Genomic DNA, 12,954 nt, shown 5'->3' on the forward strand with positions numbered 1-12,954 from the left:
CTTAAACTGTAAAGACTCAGTTCTTTTAATCTTTCCTCACAATTCATCCCCTCTCAGTCCTGAAACGAGCCTAGTCACTCTTCTCTGGACCTTTTTCTAGTGTTGCTATGTCCATTTTGTAGCCTGGAGACCCAAACTGCACCGAGTACTCCAGATGAGGCCTCACCAGTGTGTTATAAAGCTTGAGCAGAACCTCCTGTGACTTGTACTCCACATATCAAGGTGCTATATAACCTGAAATTCTGTTAGCCTTCTTAATGGCTTCTGAACAGTCGGGAAGTCGATAGCTTAGAGTCCACTATGACTCCTAAATCCTTCTCATAAGGTGTACTCTCGATTTTTAGACCGCCCATTGTGTATTCAAACCTAACATTTTTACTTCCTACTTGTAATACTTTACATTTACTGACATTAAATTTCATCTGCCACCAATCTGCCCAAGCTTGTATGTTGTCCAAGTCCTTCTGTAATGATGTAACGGATTCTAAATTATCTGCCAATCCACCTACCTTGGTGTCATCTTCACTTACATTGGCATCACAGAAGGACAACACTTAGCATAGCATTCCAGAGGCTGTTCACAGGGGATTTCATTTCATAACCACACCACCATCATCTACATCTGCAAAACTGGACTGTGTCGTGAGTGTTGATCGTTTTGTGCTTAATGTTTTGTTGGATTTCTTTTGTATCTGTAATATTAAATATTTTTGTTATTTGCTACCGTAAAGAGACACATAAATGTTTCATTATAATAAGTAAAATTTTGTAAATATTTCCAGTTCACTGTAGAATCACCCACTTTGTCTGAGAGACACTGCTCATCTTTATTTCGGCAGCCAACCTCACATACTTGATTTGCTCGTGTCGTGATCACTTGATCTGGCATTTCTTATTTAGTGCAGTAATCATGGGCCCAAAACATATTCGCAGATTTTCACATTCTCAGGGTTCCTGTGCCCTTACCCCTGTGAATTACAAGGGACATCTGTGCTTTGTAATGCATGTCTGGCTCCTCTATAAAACAGCGCAGGGAGGTCCCAGCACTGGTTATTTGTCTGGTAAGGATTTTTCAGGTGAAAAAGGCAGAAGTTTCAAGATAAGACATTTATAATCAGTAATTATGGTGCTGGAAAGTGGAAACATATTGTGTGTTGGTTGCAATTAAGAATTTCACTGTACCCTGTATGAGTGACAGTAAGGATCCTATAAAATTATGAAACCAATAAATGTGCCTGTTAGATTAATGGCAGTCTCTTATTAGGCCTTGTGGAAGTGCCTGTTTACAGCCATTGTCAAAAGTTTTGAGAATTACGCAAATATTAATTTTCACAGTCTGCTGCCTCAGTTTTTTATGATGGCAATTTGCATCTACTCCAGAATGTTCTGAAGAGTGATCAGATGAATTGCACTTAATTGCAAAGTCCCTCTTTGCCATGAAAATGAACTTCATCTCAAAAAACCACTGCTGTTGTGAAGAAGGCTTCAGGGCGCCCAAGAAAGTCCAGCAAGCGCCAGGAGCATCTCCTAAAGTTGATTCAGCTGCGGGCACCACCAGTACAGAACTTGCTCGGGAATGGCAGCAGGCAGGTATGAGTGAGGAAAAGACTTTTAGAGGATGGCCTGGTGGGCGTCGAGAAGGGCACCAAAGAAGCCAATTGAAACATCAGGGATAGACTGATATTCTGGTATTGGACTGCTGGGTTCAAGTCATTTTCTCTGATGAATCCATGTTCGGGTTGTTTGGGGCATTCAGAAAAGAGAAAAGGTGAGCGGTGCTACCATCAGTCCTGTGTCAGGCCAACAGTAAAGCATGCTGAGACCATTCATGTCATATGAGGTTGCTTCTCAGCCAAGGCAGTAGGCTCACTCACAATGTGACCTAAGAACACAGCCATGAATAAAGAATGGGACCAAAACATCCTCTGAGAGCAACTTCTCCCAACGATCCAAGAACAGTTTGGTGACCAACATGATGGAGCATCGGGCCATAAGGCAAAAGTGAGAACTATGTGACTCGGAGAACAAAACATTGAAATTTGGGGTCCATGGCCCGGAAACTCTCCAGACCTTTAATCCCACTGAGAACTTGTGGTCAATCCTCAAGAGGCGGGTGGACAAACAAAAACCCATAAATTGTGACAAACTGCAAGTATTGATTATGCAAGAATGGGCTGCCATCAGTCAGGATTGGGCTCAGAAGTTGATGGACTGACAGCATGCCAAGGCAAATTGCAGAGGTCTTGAAAAAGAAAGAAGGGCCAACACTGCAAATATTAATTCTTTGCATGAACTTAATGTGATTGTCAATAAAAGTCTTTGAAACTTCTGAAATGGTTGTAATTCTACTTCAGTATACTGTACCATAGAAATATCTGACAGAAAGATCTAAAAACACTGAAGCAGCAAACTTTGTGCAAATTAATATTTGTGTCATTCTCAAAACTTTTGGCCATAACTGTAGTCCGGGTATGGCTCCTCTACTGTGCCCAGTCCTCCTACCTGTCACTTATCAACAGAGGAGGACAACAACATAACAGCTTTTATGAAGTACAGTTCTGTAAAAGGAAGGAATTCATATGCCAAGATCAAGCAATGCATCCTGGACCAAGAGGTCCATGGAAACACTTTGAGCCTACCGTTGGGTAGAACATGAGTGATGGTGAAGATGATTGGTGCTCTTTCATGTTCACTTCTCTCACATCTCAGTTCTTGGCAATTCACAACCTTCCCTCAGTGTTCTGCCCTGTGTACCTCCGTCTGATACCATTGTAATGTCACACAGGCCCTGTTAAGGCACTGGGCTGGAAAGCACAAGGCTGCTGAGTCAGAGCCCACCACCGGCCTCTTTGTGTTTTCATTGTGCACGGGCAGTCTTTTGTTCTTTGTTACACAGCCACTGTAGATTGGCATTATATAAAGTTGGTTTGGGATCATCAATACACAAATCAGCTCCTGAAGGTTTAGTCTCCAACTGGAAAAGTTAGTTAGCCATTAATATAATGCTATAGTGCTTCAATAATCAGTAGAAGGTGTGAATAAAGGGAATGTACTCAATGGGACCGAGCATAACGTTTAAAGGTGCTACTGTATTTTACTGATTGTTTTTATGTCTGGACTGTGCCTTACTGTTTGTGTTTTGTTCTCTTATGATAATGAAGAGGATGTCATCCACCTGTATTCAGGACGAATGCCAGTGATAAGTAATTAGAGTAAAACCAGCAGTCAAAAGGATTTGGAGACAGCAGTGCAGTTTTTATTCTGGCTTTTATGTCAGGCACCAAAGTACTCTGGGATTCCAAAACACAGGTGAGAAACAACTCCTAAAAACCCACTTTTTTACTCTTCATAAACTATAAATTCATAGAGTCTTTTATGTGCTGCAGGTGACACTGCTATTTGATGGCTATTTCATGAAGAAGCCGACATAGGGCCTGAAAGGCCTTTACTTCTCAAACTGCACACTCTGATATCCTTCTTCACTTATGCAGTTGGCCATTTGGGCCTTCCCGTTCTTTGCCTATCCCTGTTTGCCCTCTTCTCTCATGACAGTAACAGACACCTTTGCATGAAATGCTTAGTTTCTTGACAATCTGTGACATGGTATAATCGACATTCTGCAAAACACACAATAGACTGACATGTTTCTTGAGACGACTTTTTCATTTTGGCCATTTTTTGAACCCAGAGCTAAACTTTAGGAATGCCGGTACCTTGTAGCCCGAGTGAACGGCAGAAAGGTATTTCTAATAACCAATCAGCATGTAAACATGACTAACTAAAGAAAAGCTAAGAGAGTTAACCATTAGGGCACCGAAACAATAGCTGCTGAAAATGGGGCTTTGAGTCATTTCAGGCAGTAATCGCCTTTGGCAGCTCTAGGATTGTCTTGGCTGTGTTTTTAAATCAATTGAATAGGATCTGGATGTAGTGAGAAGTCAAGCAAAATGACACCCTTTATTGGCTAATTCATCTTGCCTGAAGAAGGGGCCTGAGTTGCCTTGCATATTGTAATCTCTTTAGTGAGCCAATAAAAGGTGACATTTTGCTTAACTTCTTATTACATCCATAATGGCTAACAAACAAGTATCAATTTCTACTAAAAACATGAGCATTTCTGGGAGTGTCCAGATTTTTTCCATCCTGTGTATGAAAATGTGTTCTAGAAATAAATGATGCTGATGTTTTGTTGGTAGATGGCAAGTTGGCAAATAAAAAGAAAGATTGGAATAGCTGGTTTCAGTGGCCTATATGTACTGTCCATTATGAGGCAGTAGTAGCGCTGAAAGTGGAAAGAGGCTGGTAGCCTGCACTGATGCAGCGCGTCGCCACTCCCACCATACAACGACCCACCTTAGTAACCCAAATCAGGACGCAAGTTCAGCCGTGCAGCGGGCGACACCTCAGCACCACTGTAGTTCAAATGAAGTGGAACAGTGGGTGGTTCTTTACAGTGGCAGGAGTGCCAGTCCTGCCACCAACCCCCACGTTTTCCCGTGCAAGTTGGAAGTGGAAAGTATTTTGTAATTTTCCAAGTAGTAGAACTTGCTTATTTTGAACATTTTTTTTCCCCAGGCTGCAGTGGTGTGACAGAGAATGGTACTGGTTTTGTTATACACTGATTTTTTTTCAGATATTATTTATTAAAGTGGCTATATAAAATCATTTTAATATCCGCTGAAAAAGGCATGCCTCTGTGATATGATCTTTAATAATATTCTGCTCCACAGAGCATCTTTACCTGAAATGAGTAACAGTGCAAAAGGTTTTTGTGATAGTGCATACATTATCATTGCATGCAGTTTAATTACACAATGAGTAATGTGACAATGACTTATGAAATGCATTGCTTTAGACGGCTGGGGTGTCCTGGCCAGCGTTCATTCCAGCTCCAGTGAGAGGCTACAACTCTGCACTGGAAAAACTGGGAAAATAAAATGGATGGTTGAGTTAATAGACATATCCATCATACTGTGCCATTCTAAAAACACGTGTGCATTTGGAATACTTTCAGTGCCTTCGGAAATATTCTGACTTTCTGACTTTGCTATGTTTCAGACCAGAATTACTCGCATTGATTTTTTTTACCCACATAAAGCAACTGTGTGGCACTCCTGATATCTTCTGTAAAAGGACGAAGGTCCAAGTCTTTAGAGTCCTGGTGCTTCCTGTTTTGCTGTATGGTTGTGAGACATGGACGCTCTCCAGTGACCTGGGACGAAGACTGGACTCCTTCAGTACTGTGTCTCTATGGAGAATTCTTGGGTACCGTTGGTTTAACTTTGTGTTGCTCACGGGGTCCTGAATGAGGCCCATTATCTGCATTGCTAGGGAGCATCAGTTACGGCACTACGGCCATGTAGCACAATTACCCGAAGGTGATCTGGCTCACTGGATCCTCATTGCTGTGGACCCGAATGGCAGTACCAGGCCAAGGGGAGTTCCCACATAACGCCTGTCAGTGGCAGATAGACGGTCATTTCCAGAGGGTGGGACTGGACCGTGTGTCTGCCTGTGGGGTTGCCAACCAGGATCCCGAGCTGTTTTGTCGTGTGCTGGGGGCAGCAACACACTGTATCAGTGCATACTCCCTAACCTGACCTGACCTGACCTGACCTGACCCAACTCAACCCAACATCACGTGATGAACACCTCAATGGGCTTTAATAGGGCCTTCTTTTTGACAGCACTCAATAGCTCAGAAAGACAAACTGGAAACCGGATTTTAGATGTTTTTTGCAAATAAAAAAACATTGACAGAAGTATTCAGACCTTTAACTAAGTTCTTAGTTGAAGCCTTTTACATAGCCAGGAGTCTGCTTGGGCCTGACATTCCAAGCTACACACACTTGGATCTGGGGAGTTTTCTGACGTTCTTTTCTGTAGCTCTGCCAGGTTGGATGAAAGCCATCAATGAACAGCTCTTTTCAGGGCTCTCCAGAGATGCTCAGTTAGACCCGAGTCTGGGTTCTGTCTGGGCATCTCAAGGGCATTCCCAGAGTTGTCCCTCAGCCACTCATGTGTTGTCTTTGCTTTCTGCCTAGGGTCATTGTCCTGTTTGTAGAGGAACATTTGTCCCATTGTGAGGTCCAGAGTGGCTTGGATTAAGAATCACTCTGCACTTTCCTCCATACATCTTTCCCTCAACCCTCGTTAGACTTCCAGTCCCTACTACTGAAAAGCAAACACACAGCATGATGCTGCCACCACCATCTTCACCACTGAAGTGGTATTGCACAGGTGATGACATAAAGAACTGGATGTCTTTTAATTTCCTTCAACTAAATTCAGATAAAAGAGAAGTCCTAATTATGACTTTAGGTTAACCTTTGAGATTCATGTTAAAAAACTGGTTCTGTCTTGTTCTCAACATGTAAGGATATGTCATGTAAAGTCAGACCCATTCTGGGCTTCGGGGACACTGAGAAATAAATTCAAGCTTTTATCACTTCACGTCTGGATTCTTGTAACTCCTTGCTCTCAGCTCTTAGCAAAACCAGTCTGCTGGGCTGCAACTGGTGCAGAGTGCTGCTGCAGGACTCCTCGCCAGGTCTGTGTCCCCTGCTCGTGTCACCCCTCTCTTAGCCTCATTACATTGGCTGCCAGTTAGTTGTAGGATCCAGTTTAAGATCCTACTTTTAACCTCTAAAGCTCCATCATACACTGAAGACATGCTGGTGGACCTCTGAGGTTATCTGACCAGTACTTACATGTTATTCCCCGCACTACATTAAGCGCAAAAGGGGATAGAGCCTTCTCTGTTATGGCCCCCAAACTCTGGAATTCTATCCCCTTTGATTTAGAACATCTAATTCTACCAATGTTGTTTCTTGTCCTACTGTATATATAAACACAGGGAACTTCTGTTTCTGTATTACATTTTGCCTGAAGAAGGGGCCTGAGTTGCCTCGAAAGCTTTGCATTTTGTAATCTTTCTAGTTTGCCAATAAAAGGTGTCATTTTGCTTGACTTTTCTCTACATTCATAATGGCTAACACGGTACAACACCCTAGTACTACAAACATCTAATTCTGTAATTACATTTAAAAATCAATTAAAAAATATTAGTTAAGACAGGCATTTATATCTTGTTAGGTTGTTTTTAGATGTTTCTATTACCATATATACTCACGTATAAGTCAGGTCTTGAAACCCAAAAAATCGATCATAAAATCAGACCCTGACTTATACGCCCGTTCAAAAATGCAACACTTCATTTTTTTTTTTTTTTTTTACATCTTCTTGCCTCCTTCAGTCTCACGTCAGTTTCTCAGACACATCAAATTTTGTTGCAGCAGTGTAATTACCAATTTCTTTTGGCACTTCAATGACTTTTAAATTAAAACCAGCTCATATTTTCCTCTGATCGAACGCTCCATCATAGATAAGGGACGCTCTTATGATAAAGGTGTATGAGGGTGTGAGATACACAAAACAGTGCAAACGTCGCTTCGGAATAGTTTGGGTATCACTGTGTGGTCACGTAGGCACAATACATAGAAAAAAGGCAGTGTGCTCTGTGGTTACTCCCTCAGGTGGGTGTTAGCTTATCATAATCCCTTGTACCAATAGTGTGAGTTTTCCACAGTTATACTGTAAAAGTGGGAGAACTTATCTGTGAGTACAGTATATACGGTATGTTTTTTAACTATTTATTTGTTTTCAGTTAAAATGGTTTGATAATTTTATTCTTTTTTTTGTGTGATCCAATTTTATGTGAAATATTGTAATTTTTTTATCTTACTTTTATTATACTTTTTTATGCCCTTTTGCTTTGTCATTGTAAAGTACTTTGTGCATATTGCTTGAAAAGTAATGAATGGATGAATGCATGAATGAGCAGTGCCCGGTTTCCTCCAGATGTGACACTAATCTCGGTTTCATCAGATTAAAGAATCTCATTTCTCACAGTCTGAGATTCCTTTAGATATTTTTTTTTTTTGCAAACTTCAAGTTGGCTTTCACGTGTCTTTAACTTAGCAGAGGCTTCTGTCAAAGCCACTCTGTCATAAAGTGGTGTAGTGATCATTGGTCTTCTGGAAGTTTCTCCCATTCCCACATGTCTGCTTGGTCACTTCCCTTACCAAGGCCCTTCTCCCACAATTGCTAATTTTGGCCAACTCTAGGAAGAGTCTTGATTGTTCCAAACCTCTTCCATTTCAGAATTCCGGAGGCAACTTTGCTCTTGGGACACTTCAATGCTGTAGGACGTTTTTCGTTGCCTTCCCCAGATGTGTACTGACTCTGAATTGCTCTGCTGGCAATTTCTTTGACCTCACAGGTTGTTTTCTGCCCACCTGTGGGAGCTTCTATAGGTCGGTGTGTCCGGTCAACTGAATTGACCAGAGGTGGACTCCAAACATTACAATGATGGTGAATACAATGGAATGCACTGGAGCCAAAGCACAAACGTCTGAATACTTAGGTCAGTGGGATATTTCAGTTTTAATTTTTAATAAACTAGGGGGCTCTGCATACAGCATGCAGTAGCTCCAGCTGTACATCCAGTAAGCATAGGTATCGGGGGAGAGAGAGGGGCGCGTTGCCACACCCACCACACGGCAAACCAGTGCGACGGTTGACACCTCAGCCCCACACTGAACAGCGTGAGGTTTTGTTTTTTTTTTTTTTTTTTTACAGTAGTTGAAGTGCCAATCCTGCCACCAATCCTGCAGGTTGAAGCGCTGAACACAGATTAATGTCATACCCAGCAGGACGGAGCAATTGCAGGTTAAGGGCCGTGCTCAGGGGATTTACACTGTTAATTGAAACTTTAAGTTGAGTATTGTGTTTATTTGAGGAGATAAAGGAATAGCAAGAAAAAAATAATTAAAGCAAAGCATAACATGAATTAAATATGTGTCATAATCTCTACAATTACATTTAAATAAAAATATGTTTGGAAATGTATATTGTTTTGTGTATTGTTTGTTCATTTTTGGGTCATTGTTTTAAGTTAATGTTACTTTCATGTATTCCAGTATGTGCTGCCTTGGTGATGTCCCATGTGTATTGTGGGGACCACCTGCAAATCGCCACCAGGAACTGCCCTCTGCCCTATAAACCCCCACGGTTCCTGGCGGTTCTGTGTGAATGCGCTTTCTGGGGGTTTTGATGCATTGTCGTGTGTTTTCTATGCTTTGGTGTTTATTGGCATTTGGACCTTCATGCTCAGTTTCATGGCTAAGTTTCTGGATCACTGTTTTTGTGTGCATTGGATTGCCTTCATACTTTTGGCAAATTACTTTGCTTTTTTGCCTCCACGGAGCTTCATTGTATGGGATAGCATTTTATGAGGAATAAATCTTTTATAAAGATTGTGTAAGGCCCATTTGTATCTAGCTGAGGCTATCGGCAGTGCTACACTCAACCTCAGTGGGCATTACTGGAAGTGCTTTAGAAACTGTTGGGCTTTATGTGCTTTGAGATTCCTAAGTGTAAGACAGGAGACGCCTCCATTATGTCAAGAGCACAGTGGATGGAAAAAGGAAATAAACAAAATTCTTTTATTATTTAGAGAAATCAAACTTTAAATATAGTGTAACTCCTTAAACAAACTGAAAAGAGGGACAGAATTACAGAAACGATTAAGGAGCTGTTATTATACATGAGACATTTTTATGACAAACTGTCCATCTGCTGTGTAATAAAATGCTTAGGTCTGTGTGTATGTTCGGTTACTCTGAGTGTTCTAATTGGTCGGTTTGGCTTTGGTGATGCGATCGAAAGAGGAAGTGTGAGTGTGACACACACGAAAAGGAGAAGAGATCTAGGAGGCATGACGAGAGTTGCCATCAAAGATGGCAACTATAAAAAGCACTTCGAAATGGCAGAATGTAAGAAGCAGATTTTACAGGAACCGCCAGTCAAGAGAGGTTCAGATGAACCAACATACTGAAGAAAGGCACTGGAGGGACATGTACGGCAAAAGATATCAGATATTTTTAAGTGTATTCTATTACCTGTCTTCAACAAGCCATGTGGCTAGTATACCATAAAAAAAAATTCCAATGTTAAACCACTGTGATAGCCCAGGGTGCGTATAGCCGTCCAAACCCGACACAGACAGGCAGTGACACAAGTGCAGGACACAACACCCTTTTATTCAGAGCTGGGGAAACACTTTTTCCTTGCTTCCCAGAGCACAGCACAGCACCAAAGTACACAAGAAACTGTCCCTCTTCTCCCTTGGGTCACTCTCAGTCCTACTGCTTCCACTCCCTCTCTGGCGAGCTTCTCCTTCTTCTTCTTCTTCTTCTTTGTCATGGTCTTCCTACTCCCGACTCTGGCTCCCTGAATGGAGTGAGGTGGCCCCTTTTATTCAGCTCTTGGGAATGTTCCAGGTGGCTCATCAGCATTATCTAGAATCACTCCCAGGTGTGGTGGAAGTCCACTATAGGGCTATGCAGCTCCCGCTGGCAGCCCCCACGGAACCCATCATGGCTGTACCAAACCTCAACTCCCAGCATCCCCTGCAGGAATCCGTGCCACAGCCGCCCAGGAGGGCTGCCCTCTAGTGTCCCGAAGAAGGTAGTGCCCTATGGATACTCTTTACCCCCCTGGTCCTTCCATCCAGCTGACGTCCCAACCAGGTAATGACTGTAGCTGCCCCTCACAATGCTTAATGTTCAAAATACATTTGAAGAATTTGCCCCTTACTCACTTCACTCACCCATCCCCCCAAACAAACTCCTCCCCCGGGGGGCAAGCTTCGCGCTCGCCATTTCGCGTCTCTGCCGCTCGCGTTGTGAAGGTGAGGTGCTGAACGCACGCAAAGGAAATGCGGACGGATCAGTTGCTGGCTTGCAGCTGCTGCTACCGAGCTGCGTGATCAACATGTCATGCTGTACGACGATAATTTAAAAGCCTGTACAGCAGCTGTCCTTTTGTCTCACTTCCTTGTCTCGTGGGACGTTAAAGTGTCTCCGAGAAATTGTTTGTAAGTAGGGTATGATGTGCAGGTACTCTTGCGGGACTTCAAAGTGTTTCTCCGAGATGATCATGTCTCAACCCAAGATTTTTTTATATAATAGATTGGTATTATGGAATGTGCATATATAACACAACATTCTCAGTCTTCTTAATCCAACTCGGAGTTATGCAGCACCAGAAACTATTAATGGACAGAGTGAGACTAAGCCCACGACTGTTGTGAATGAAATGCAGGCAAAATGGATGGACAGAAGTCAAGGTCTAGCAGTGGTCTAAGCCAGAAAGAAATAAAGCAAAGCATCTAATTGAAAACTGAAATGAGCCTGACACTGCTAGAACTAATATTGTTTTATACTGATTGGCACCTAATTCAGAAGCAAATTCAGTAAACCACAAGACAATCATTGTATTTTTATATTATGTACATTAAAGAATCATCAACAACCAATCAAATCAAATTAACAATATATTGAACAATTATCCTCTTTAATAAAATCCCTGTGTGCGTCCAGGTGTCCGTGTGTGGGTGTCTTCTGGTGAAGTGCGCATGCGCGGGGCACGGTGCGATGCGCGATATTACTGTCAGAGAAAGTTAGAGGCGTTTTACGGAAATACAAACCAGTAATACTGCGAGAGGAAATTAAAGGTACACAATACAGTGACGCATATTACAGCCACATACAAGCCAGTATTACTGTCAGAGGAGATTAAAGGCATATTACAGACGCGCACGCCTGTATTACCGCCAGAGAAAATTAAAGGTATATTACGGACGTACAAGCCAGCGGACGTACAAGACGGTATCCTTCAATAAGGGCGCGCACAGGCATCATTCAATAAGGGCGCGCACAAAAAGTCGAGCCTCAAAAGGGCGACCTCAATTGGGTGCAGCTAATAAATCCATCCATTATCCAACCCGCTGAATCCGAACACAGGGTCACAGGGGTCTGCTGGAGCCAATCCCAGCCAACACAGGGCAGGAACCAATCCCGGGCAGGGTGCCAACCCACCGCAGGACACACACAAACACACCAAGCACACACTAGGGCTAATTTAGAATCGCCAATCCACCTAACCTGCATGTCTTTGGACTGTGGGTGGAAACCCACGCAGACATGGGGAAAACATGCAAACTCCACGTAGGGAGGACCCGGGAAGCAAACCCAGGTCCCCTGGTCTCCCAACTGCGAGGCAGCAGCGCTACCCACTGCGCCACCGTGCCGCCCGCAGCGAATAAAGGCGCACGTAAATAAAGATCTGCACCTTTGTTGCTCTTCACATATTCCAGAGCCATTTGAACTAAATTATCTACGAACGCCTTTATTCGCCGCGCTCAATTGAGGTCGCCCTTTTGAAGCTCGCCTTTTTGTGCGCGCCCTTATTGAATAGAGCCGTACAAGACAGTATTACTGTCACAGAAAATTAAAGACACACAATACAAGGCGGCAGCCCACGAAGAACGGTCAGCTCAGCAAGTAAACATCAACAAAAGAAAGGCTGAAAGAAAGAAAAATATGACCAACAAAAAGAATGAGGTCAAAGTCCCTTGCCATTTAATATAGACTGTTCCTACTAATGTGTATGCACTACTGTTCTAGTGCCCGTTATTGTAACGGGCTAAATGACTAGTTATAAAAATAAAGTTGAATAAATCGGACTCTGCAGCTGCATGAATAAAAGGTAAAGTACCACTTTTGGTTAGCGGAAATAGCTGAAAAGTTGATAGAAATCTACATTTTGTACCTAATACTTGTATGCAAAATTTGGTTGACCTACGTGAAAGCGTACTCAAGTTACCGTGTGTTACATACACACACACACACACGCACACACACAGACACACACACACAGACATAATTCCAAAAATGGTATTTTCGTACTCAGGGAGGTCTAAAACGCTGAGATTCATTAAAATCTCAACATCGAAACTTTGGGCAATTACAATACTTTCCCTATAATTTGTACACGAGAAAGTAAAAATGGGTGGAAACATGGCAGAAGGAATATATATTTAAATGAAAC

This window comes from Erpetoichthys calabaricus, chromosome 16 (assembly GCF_900747795.2).
Source record: "Erpetoichthys calabaricus chromosome 16, fErpCal1.3, whole genome shotgun sequence".
Taxonomy (NCBI): domain Eukaryota; kingdom Metazoa; phylum Chordata; class Cladistia; order Polypteriformes; family Polypteridae; genus Erpetoichthys; species Erpetoichthys calabaricus.